This window comes from Perognathus longimembris, chromosome 4, assembly GCF_023159225.1.
Source record: "Perognathus longimembris pacificus isolate PPM17 chromosome 4, ASM2315922v1, whole genome shotgun sequence".
NCBI lineage: Eukaryota > Metazoa > Chordata > Mammalia > Rodentia > Heteromyidae > Perognathus > Perognathus longimembris.
The window spans coordinates 92139777-92149687 of record NC_063164.1 but is presented as its reverse complement, the minus strand read 5'-3'; the positions used below and the strand labels follow the sequence as shown (position 1 = coordinate 92149687).

Sequence of the window (9911 nt, the reverse complement as noted above, 5' to 3'; positions counted from 1 at the left end):
GAAATAAAAAGGGGATCTATTTTTAACCAAGCTGGTGTGTAAAACCACCTGATCATAGATCTTCAAAAACAATCTTAAAGTTTGGTGTTAATATGGTTTCTTCTGTCATAAATATAATTGGGATTCAGTTCCCTTTTATAATATGTATTTGAATCTATTAACAAATATGTTCTCATAAAGTGCTCAGGTAGAGAAACAGTTTAAGATTGCCTTCTTCCCAGATCTTCACTAAGAAAAAGTTATGATTCTAATGACCATATGCAATTCTATATGCAGAAAATACAAAAGAAATTTTAGCTAAGTTTTAGTATTATTAAAATTATTTGGAGGAAGCAGAATTACCTTACTGAGCAAAGAAACAATTTTACTAAATTCAACTTTTTTATAGGGTTATTTTCAAAATGCAGTTTTCCCAAAAAACGAGGCAGAAAAGAATTAGGAAGTAGAAGAAAGAGATTTAGGGAAAGTATTTTTGGAAAAGAAGGTTAAAGAGAAAAGGAAATGCTTTAGAATGGAAAAAGATTTTGTAAGCAATATTTTGTCCTAAAATAAAAGACTGTTCAAAGTGGAAAAGAAAGAAAGGATCAGGACAAATAAAAAAACTAGAATGTTGAAGAAAGTTGCACAAGAAGGTTGGTCTTTAAAAAGTATATAAAAGAGGGAGCTCATGAAAAGTTTATGTCTGCAATTAAATCGACTATAGTTAAAGTTATTTAAAGGATTTTCTAAGGTCAAATTTTAATGCACAGATGTAAAGCTAGAACCTAATTCTGTATGTGTCTAAAGCAAAAAAGGCTTTCTTTAAAATAGTCTACTCTTGGCAACATTTGAAAAAAATAGCTTAAAAAGAAAAAATTTGTGTTTTATCAAGATCACTGGTTGTGCTTTTTTTTTTTTTTTTTTTTTTTTTTTGGCCAGTTCTGGGCCTTGGACTCAGGGCCTGAGCACTGTCCCTGGCTTCTTCCCGCTCAAGGCTAGCACTCTGCCACTTGAGCCACAGCGCCGCTTCTGGCCGTTTTCTGTATATGTGGTGCTGGGGAATCGAACCCAGGGCCTCGTGTATCCGAGGCAGGCACTCTTGCCACTAGGCTATATCCCCAGCCCTGGTTGTGCTTTCTTGCTGATTGGTCAGACTGACTACTTAGAAAACTGACACTTAATGAAGTCAAGGGTTAGTTAAATTGAAGTGTGTGTGTGTGCACGCGCACACGTGTGCAGACATGTACTAGTACTATGGCTTAAATGCAGAGCCTCATTCTCTCAGGTTTTTCCACCCATGCTGGTGCTCTACCACTAGAACCACAGCTTTCCTTCTAGCTTTCTGCTAGCTAATTGAAGATAAGCGTCTCTCCATTTTTCCTTCCCAGGCTGGCTTCAAACTGTGATCCTCAGATCTCAGCCTTCAGAGTAGCTACAATTATAGATATGAGCCACTAGTGCCAGCTTTGAAAGTTTTTTCAGTGGCTACCTTATAATGGTGGTTAACCAAACAAACTAATATTTTAGGTGACTCTAGTACACTTGACATTCTATACGTCTGTCAATAGAAGTGCATAGTTATCTATTTGAAATTTACCTAAATTTTATGCAGATGTCTGCAACTAAAGGAATGTAGTTTTAATGTGTTTTACACGCAAAGTGATCAAGTTCTCTCTCATGATATGCAGAGCAACCAAATCTTTGACATAAAATGGTCAAGAAGCATTTGGCATTTTTCTCAAGCTGATGTACAACAAGGTAAAATTGTTAGAAATGTTAGTCTTCCTCAGGCTTCTGTTCATGAGCTCATAATACATCATGGCTACCATCTTTGAGCAAAAAAATTAGACATGTACAAACACTGAGCACTCCAAAAGTTTTGGTCTAATAAATTTAAGTTTTTATACATTAGAAATCTAGAAAGGGGGCTGGGAATATGGCCTAGTAGCAACAGTGCTTGCCTCCTACACATGAAGCTCTGGGTTTGATTCCCCAGCACCACATATATGGAAAACGGCCAGAAGGGGCGCTGTGGCTCAGGTGGCAGAGTACTAGCCTTGAGCGGGAAGAAGCCAGGGACAGTGCTCAGGCCCTGAGTCCAAGGCCCAGGACTGGCCAAAAAAAAAAAAGAAAGAAAAGAAATCTAGAAAGGAAATTTGCAGACAACACATTCTACTTTGTTAAAAAATATTTTGGAGGGCTGGGGATATAGCCTAGTGGCAAGAGTGCCTGCCTCGGATACACGAGGCCCTAGGTTCGATTCCCCAGCACCACATATACAGAAAACGGCCAGAAGCGGCACTGTGGCTCAAGTGGCAGAGTGCTAGCCTTGAGCGGGAAGAAGCCAGGGACAGTGCTCAGGCCCTGAGTCCAAGGCCCAGGACTGGCAAAAAAAAAAAAAAAAAAAAAAAAAAAAATATTTTGGAGACCAACAGCACGTGCTTTCTCTTCTACAGGAAGCTAGATTTAATGTACAACTAGGCCAGATAACATATAGTAGGCTCAATGCATTTACACACAAACAAGCTGATTAAGGGAGGCTATACTTAGGGGAGGAGTCCAAAGGCATAACTCCTCTGAACAACTAAGGCATGGTTTATCCAAACAAATACCAGGAAGTAGAAATATGTTTTGGGGGTGGACATAGAGTGGGCACAGGAATGGAGGGAGGAAGGGTGAGCAAATGGAGCAATTCTAGTCAATGTACATTATGTAAAAAAGGAACTATGTAAGAAAATGAGGATGGGGGTGACACTGTTCAAAAAGAAATGTACTCATTACCTGACATCTAAATTTGACCCCTCTGTACATCACCTTTACAATATTTTTATAATGAACTCTATAAACTTGAGGGTAGGAATGGAAGGAGAAGATGAGGGAGGGGAGCAGGAAGGGGTGACACTGACCAAGAAGCATTATACTCATAACCTGACTATGGAATTGCAAACCCCTTGTACAATTATTTAATAATAAATAAATAACCAGCAGGGAAAATATTTCCTTAGCTAGGCTCTGGTGGTTCACACCTGTAATTAATCAGTGATATCTTCAAACTAAATTATTTGGAAACCAGGGGGGACATAGTGCAAATCCAAATAGAATCAACTGGTGTGGGGGCTGTAGTTCTAGCCCTTAAGAGGCTGAATTGGGAGGATCATAAGTTTGAGGCTAACTGGTACTATATAGTGAGAGTCTGCCTTGAGAGGAAAAAATAAGTTAAATGAAGTAGAAGTGTGGCTCAAATGATAGAGAAGCAACCTTTAGTGGAAAAAACAAGTGAGACTGAAAGGCCGTGAGTTCAAGCCCCAGTACCAGCACACACACACACACCCACACACACACACACACACACCCTTGTGCCAGTTCTTTACTAAATGTGAAGTTGTAAAGAAAGGGTTCCATGTTAGTTCTGACACTAAAGCTCTTCTACTAGATGCCTCTAGTATGAACTCATGCACTTGGTAAGGATCTTATATGAAAGTATAAACAAGAAAATACTCCTTCCACTGATTCCAAACATTTTTAGTAGTCCATATTCATGGAACTATCCAAAGGAAGAGGATCCCTATGCAATTTATTTGTTTGAATACCTTCTGACTTTGGCTTCCTCTTGTACACTGCTTTATAATGGTGCTTCTACTTTTATTTTTTATTTTTTTATTTTTTAAAGACTACAGCTCAGGTTTTATTATTCACATATCACTTCAAAAATTTCTTCTCAGAGCAAGGAGGTACTTCTGTATAACTTTGTCACCACGCTCTAGCAACTGGTTTGAACGGAGAAGGAAGGGGGTGACATGGACAAGCGTGGCCATAGGACAGTCCATCTGTGGAGATCTGGTAGGTGCGGGGGTGAGGGGAAGAGATGGTCCCAAAGCTCCCGTGGGAAATGATGGTGTCCCTCCCTGGAGCCACGCTGGACTCCACCTCTAGCCTTCAGAGAGCTAGCTTTCAGTCCAACTCATCCAGCCCACAACCCATTCCCATTCAGATTCCTTTCCTCTTGGGCTGCACCAATGACTGCCTTGGAGACCCACCCTGATTTAGCCGTTTCCATACCAGCCTCAGATCACTAAGATAGAAGCACCTGCCATCTGCTAACTCCCACACTGCAAGTAAAACCAGGCAAAAACACTGAGTCCCAGGGCATTGCCGCAGAGCCTTACTAATCCCATCCAGTGGTCAGATAATAGTAATTGTAACTTTTTTTTAATGTCCATGTAGTAAACCAGCTCTTTTAATGAGTCTCTATTTTCTCCCTGGATCTTAAACCAGGATCCCTAAAGACTCAAGCTTGTACTTGTATAGCCTGTTAGCTCCATGCTTCCTGACTGCAGTACCCCTGGAAGCTTGGCTAGATCACTCCTTAAGAGGTTCAAGCCCTAAAGACAAGACAGGACTGTCAGAACAAACCAACCAGTCAGCGCCACAAGGAAAGAAGTCCACAGGCTGGAAGCGTGCGTCCATATATGCCCATTAGATAAAAGCCACTAACAACCTGGAAGCAACTCTTGATGGCTAAATTTAAGTGATTAAGTGTGCACCACAGCGGAGCCTCTCCCACATTCTGGTGCAGTTCTGCAGTACTCAGCCAGCTAACTCAAGGAACCCCCCACCATCTGTGGATCACTTGATCCTGGTGGCCAGTTTCTAGGAGTCTATTGCTGCATTCTTCCCAGCGCATAACTTCCCCTTCCTCAACCAGCACAAACTTCCACTCCACCACTGTATCTGCCTGCAGGAAGAGAGAATGAGACCAGAACCCATCCTTGTGGTCGTGGAGTGGAATGTAAGCCTTCCATCTGCCAAGAATCTCATGGTCTCTGGTCACAGCAAGGAACTGTGCACGGGTGCTTGTAGTGTAATGAACCTGGAACCCAATACTGACTTGCTGAGGTGCCAAAGACCTGCCCTTCCCATCTGTTTCCCGGCCTTTTGATTCCACACGTGCTAGCACAGTCCACTCCCTGACTAAGGTTTAACCCAGAAGACTCAAGACTGCCACCCAAGCCAATGTCCCCCCAAGAAAAGTGTCTCGATACCACTTCCCAGTCCTCCTGGTCAGCCGGGGCCGGACTGTCCAGCTGTACATGGCTCCCTCCCTTAACTCTGTCCATAGGCAGGTTCTTTCCAGAACATGTAGCTGCGCCAGCAGGCGTCACTTGCTTTTGGAAGTTCTATTCTTCTCCACAATATTCAGGGGTTTTATTTCTCAAAGTTTCAGAGTAACCTGCGGAGTTGCCAGCCTCAGAAGTAGCTGGTGAGTGTGCATCTAGAATCCGTGCAGCAGGGCAATGCTGTCTTGCATTGTCCCCGTCTGCTCCACATAGATTCTGGGTCCAGGTGGCTTCCTGCAGGTTTTCCAGGCCTTTGCTTGCTGAAATTAAATGTCCATTGCTTTCTTGCAGAGTCGCTGTTATCCAAGATGCTCATGGTGGGTGAAATCTGAGGATTGTGGTTCAAAGCCAGCCTGGGCAGGAAAGTCCATGAGACCGGTTTTCGTGTATCGTGCTTCTACTTTTAGGCTGAAGCACCTGTTCTTTTCATGGATATACTTTATGTCCCCTTCTCTTGTACTAATTTATCCCTAAGCCTGGAGTCTTGTAAAGCCAGATTGGCTGACAACATAACTACTCTAAGTTTAGGAAGCAATCAAACATCAGGTGGAATTATGACAGGGGACTTAGCTACTGCTTTTGCTAATGTCCAATGGTAGACTAAAAGAAGAATCAAACCTCTGTCTCTTTGTCTACATCTGTCTCTTTGGCCTGAGCCATTATCTCTTCTAGTCGTCTTATATTCCAATAAAATAGAACTGACTTTTAACAACTTGAGACAAGAGACATTTATCCCGCAGACAGAAATGGCTTTTTCTTTCCTTGTATTAATATGGAAACAAAACCTCAGAGCCTAGGCACTTCCCCTTAGCTTTACCACTCAAGGCTAATGCCCTGCCATTTGAACCATAACACTTCTACTTCCAGTTCTTCCTGAGCTAATTTGTAACCACAATCTTCAAATCTCAGTAGTTAAGATTACAGGTATGAGCTATCAGCACACAGCTTAGCATTCAACTCTTAACTGACCCATAATAATTGTATATATTTAAAGAGTATGGGATAGTGTCCTAACACATGCACACACTGAATGCATTCAGAATTTCATAATTACCATATCTACCACCTCAAATATTTGTCATTTGTGTAGAGATTAGCAGTCCTGTTTTCTAATTTTGAAATATACAGTATGTTGTTGCTAACTATCTTACCTTACCAACTAATAGTCTCTCAATATTCATTGAATCCTCCTATCTGTAACTTTGATCCATTGTCCAGTCCTTCTGCATCCCCTCTCCCTTCCTTTCCCAGCTCCTGCTAATCATTGTTGTAGGGTGTGTGTGTGTGCGTGTGTGTGTGTGTGTGTGTGTGTGTGTGTGTGTGTGTGTTTGCTCAAGGCTGGCACTCTACCACTTGGGCCACCACTCCATTTCTGCCTCTTCCTTAGTTAATTGGACTTAGGAGTTTCACAGATTTGCCTGCCTGGGCTGGCCTCAAACAATGATCCTCAGATCTCAGCCTCCTGAATAGCTAGAACTACGGGCTTCTGGTTCTTTTCAGTGGACAAGGTCCTCGGGTAACTGGAATTAGTGTATCCATTTCCAGGACAAAATTTCAGAGCTATCAAGAACCAACAGCTTCTCACACTTAGGAAGTTGTTCCTCATGGGGTGTCCTGCCTGCACCCGGGGGACACCATGTGTCCCTCATTTCTTCACAGAGCTTGTGCCTGCAGTCAGGTAGGGCTGGGAGCTGCCGCTCAGGCTCAGAACCCACAGCTCACCAGGGACTCCTGAGAACCAACCTGGTCAGTTCTGGCAGAGCTCTGGCTGGAAAGGGCTGTGTAGTTCTAACTTGCTGGGGTCTCAAGGTCAAGGCTACTGCTTTGCATTACCATGGCCAAGATAGGCCAGGGACTGGGAAAGGTGGGAAAAGCACTCTAGTCATTGCCATGACACATCTTGGCTTTCCCAGAACCTCCACATGGCTCTAGCAGGCAGACCTTCCCAGCTGAGCAATACCTGTGGGAACATGGGGCTGATGGGCAGAAAGCCAGTCTCAAGTGACACCACTTCCCCTCACACCCACCCTTCCCACCCTGACTGCTCTGGGGGCATCTTCATTTCCCCACAGACTTTCATGTTCCACTCTCTGCTCCTCCTGCTTAATTTCTTAAAATAGATGAATTTGGAGAAACAAATTACAGACTTATGACAGTGTGAATTCCCATGTGCTCAGGGAAAAAAAATACAGAACTTAATTTTAAATCAGAGAGAGCATATTTGAAGTTTCTTTTTCTTAGGTCCCAATGTCATTAGTAAGCTTATAACCAAGAAGTGGGAGCAGGCAAGGTACTGTTGAGACCACCCAGACAAAGACGGAAAGAATCTATTTCTTCTTTACTGGCCAGCCAGGCTCCCATCCTACAAATACACACACACACACACACACACACACACACACACTCTGCTGGAAACAAGTTGAGAAGGAGCGTGAGCTCTGTGACACACTCACATACCTAGTCACAGACACACCCATGTTCACCTGCACACTGACACATATACACTGAAGTTCTGACCCTGTTTCCATGTGGAGACCGCTTTACAACTCCACAGCCATCACCAAGAGCAAGATGCCCTCTCCCACCACCCTGTTAGCTCTCCTGTCTTCATGGTTCCAAGTTTTACTTTTTTATTTTTTGGCAGTACTAGAGTTTGAACTCAGGACCTCATGCCCATAAAGCAGGAACTCTACCACTTGAGTCATGCTTTTAGCTTTTGTTTTTGGTTTTAGTTATTTTTCTTTTCTATTGTTGTTGAGAGACCAGGACTCAAACTCAGTACCTGATGCTTTGCTCGTTGGCTGGTGCTCTGCCAACTGAGTCACACCTCCAACCCCTGCTTTAGTTGTTTTTCAGATAGTGTTTCAAATTTTTACCTAGACTAGGCTCCTGCTACATGCAGCCTTCTGTGTACATGGTATCACAGGATTCTGCTAACACTGAAATGGGGATCTCATGACACGTTTGCCCCTAGTGGCCTGGAATGGAGATCTTCCCATCTCAGCCTTGAAATAGCTGGTGTTAAAGTGTGGGTCACCACTTTCAGCCCTGTTTTCTACATTTTTAAATCACCATGTCCCTTACTCTGTGACCAGGAACAGCAGAGAGGATAACTTTCTCTCAACATCAGCTCTTGGGAGAGCAGGAGAGAAACAGCATGTGCCCCCTGTGCCCCAACCCAGGCCTCATTTTTGTGCCTATGAAACACAATGTGGCATGAGTACTTTAAAACACTCTGAGTTCCAAAGATGGGCCAGGCCAAAGTCTGGTGGTTCACACCTGTAATAAGGTTGAGATCTGAGGAATGTAGTTGGAAGCCTGCCTAGGCAGAAAAGTCCACGAGATTCTTATCCAATTAACCATCAAAAGTAACAGAAGTGGAGGTGTGGCCCAAATGGTAGCGCCAGCCTTGAGCAAGAAAGCCAAGCCAGAGCTTGAAACTCTGAGTTGAAGCCCAATAGTGGTGCATGCATGCACTCACATGTATGCACACAAGGGCATGCACACAAGGGTGCATACACTTACACAGGCACACACACACATACACACACAAGGGAGGAGTCTGGGAGGGAGACTACAGGCTATCAGAGTGAGAAGAGACCAGAAACCAGCTCAGCTGTCCTGCATGCACCAGGCAGATACTTTGCATACCCTGTTCTCTGCCACTGTGGTACTCACAGCCAGCCTCACCCACAGGCCGCATCCTTCAGACTCCACACTGCCTGTCTCCCTGTACCTTGCAGGTGGCCCCAGGCCAGGCGATTCCAGGCAGTGCCCATGGAACAAACATGCCCAGTCAGGTCACTGAGCCAGGGTGGCCTTGTCTTCATGCTACCCTCACAGTGATGTGAGGCCTCAGCTCCCCACAACCCTGGAGGCTCAGCACTACTCAACACACTCTGCTTCCACTCCTGGTGTGGCTACCAGAATCTTCTCCGAGCAAGAGCCCCAAACACAGTCCTGTCCCATGCTGTCTCTAAGCCTCCCAGGGCCTTGGCAGCTGGTGCAGCTTGGTGATTTTGATAGCCTCAGGTGAAGGACCAGCTGCCGTGACCTGCACACCTGCTGGTACACAGGGTTTCCTCATGCTGGAGCAGCCACCTCGAGGTTCACAAGTGAGATCCCCCACTTCAGTGTTGACAGAATCCTGTAATGCCCTGTACACAGAAGGCTGAGCCTCCCTCCCTAAGCTTCTGCATGGACCAGGTGACTCCTCAGAGAGGGGCATGTGTGCACATCCTCACAGGTATGTGCAGGTATGTGTGTTCACGGGTTTTTTAAGACCCAATCTTAAACAATGTCTATGGTTTCCACAAGGGTTTTGAAGAAGATATTCAAACTGTGACAATAAGGCCCTACTCAGAGCTGAGCACACTCAGAAGGCACACCTTCTTCAGCACACCTCATTTACCTCACCCACTCCATAAGAATCCCAGGGACTGTCAGGAAGCAGGCAAGGTGAGCTCTGCCCTGCACTTATGTGACCATCTTTATAATGTCACATCAAATACTTCTTAGCCCTCAATGGCTGCCAATTTGTTCTACCCTTTTTAAATTAAAAATATTAAGGGTAAAAACTAAAAAGATCCATTTATAGAATATTAACACATGGGCAATCTAGGAGGGAGATGCTAACTTGGGTTTTGAAATTAGACTTAGACACTTTAATGAGCTGGGTAAGACTAATTAACCCAATAAGAAGAAAAGCTCTCCATTTTCTGCCTGTTTTCCCATTTGCCAAAAGCACAATAGACAACTTCTAAATATCAGCAGTAACTCAACAGTGCATGAAACAAATAATGCAGTGGGGTGGAA

General features: G+C 44.1%; 1 pseudogene; it reads right to left on the bottom strand.

The window, feature by feature from the left end:
- Window positions 1-4443: 4443 nt before the first annotated feature.
- LOC125350901 lies at window positions 4444-8926 on the bottom strand (annotated as a pseudogene).
- Window positions 8927-9911: the final 985 nt, after the last annotated feature.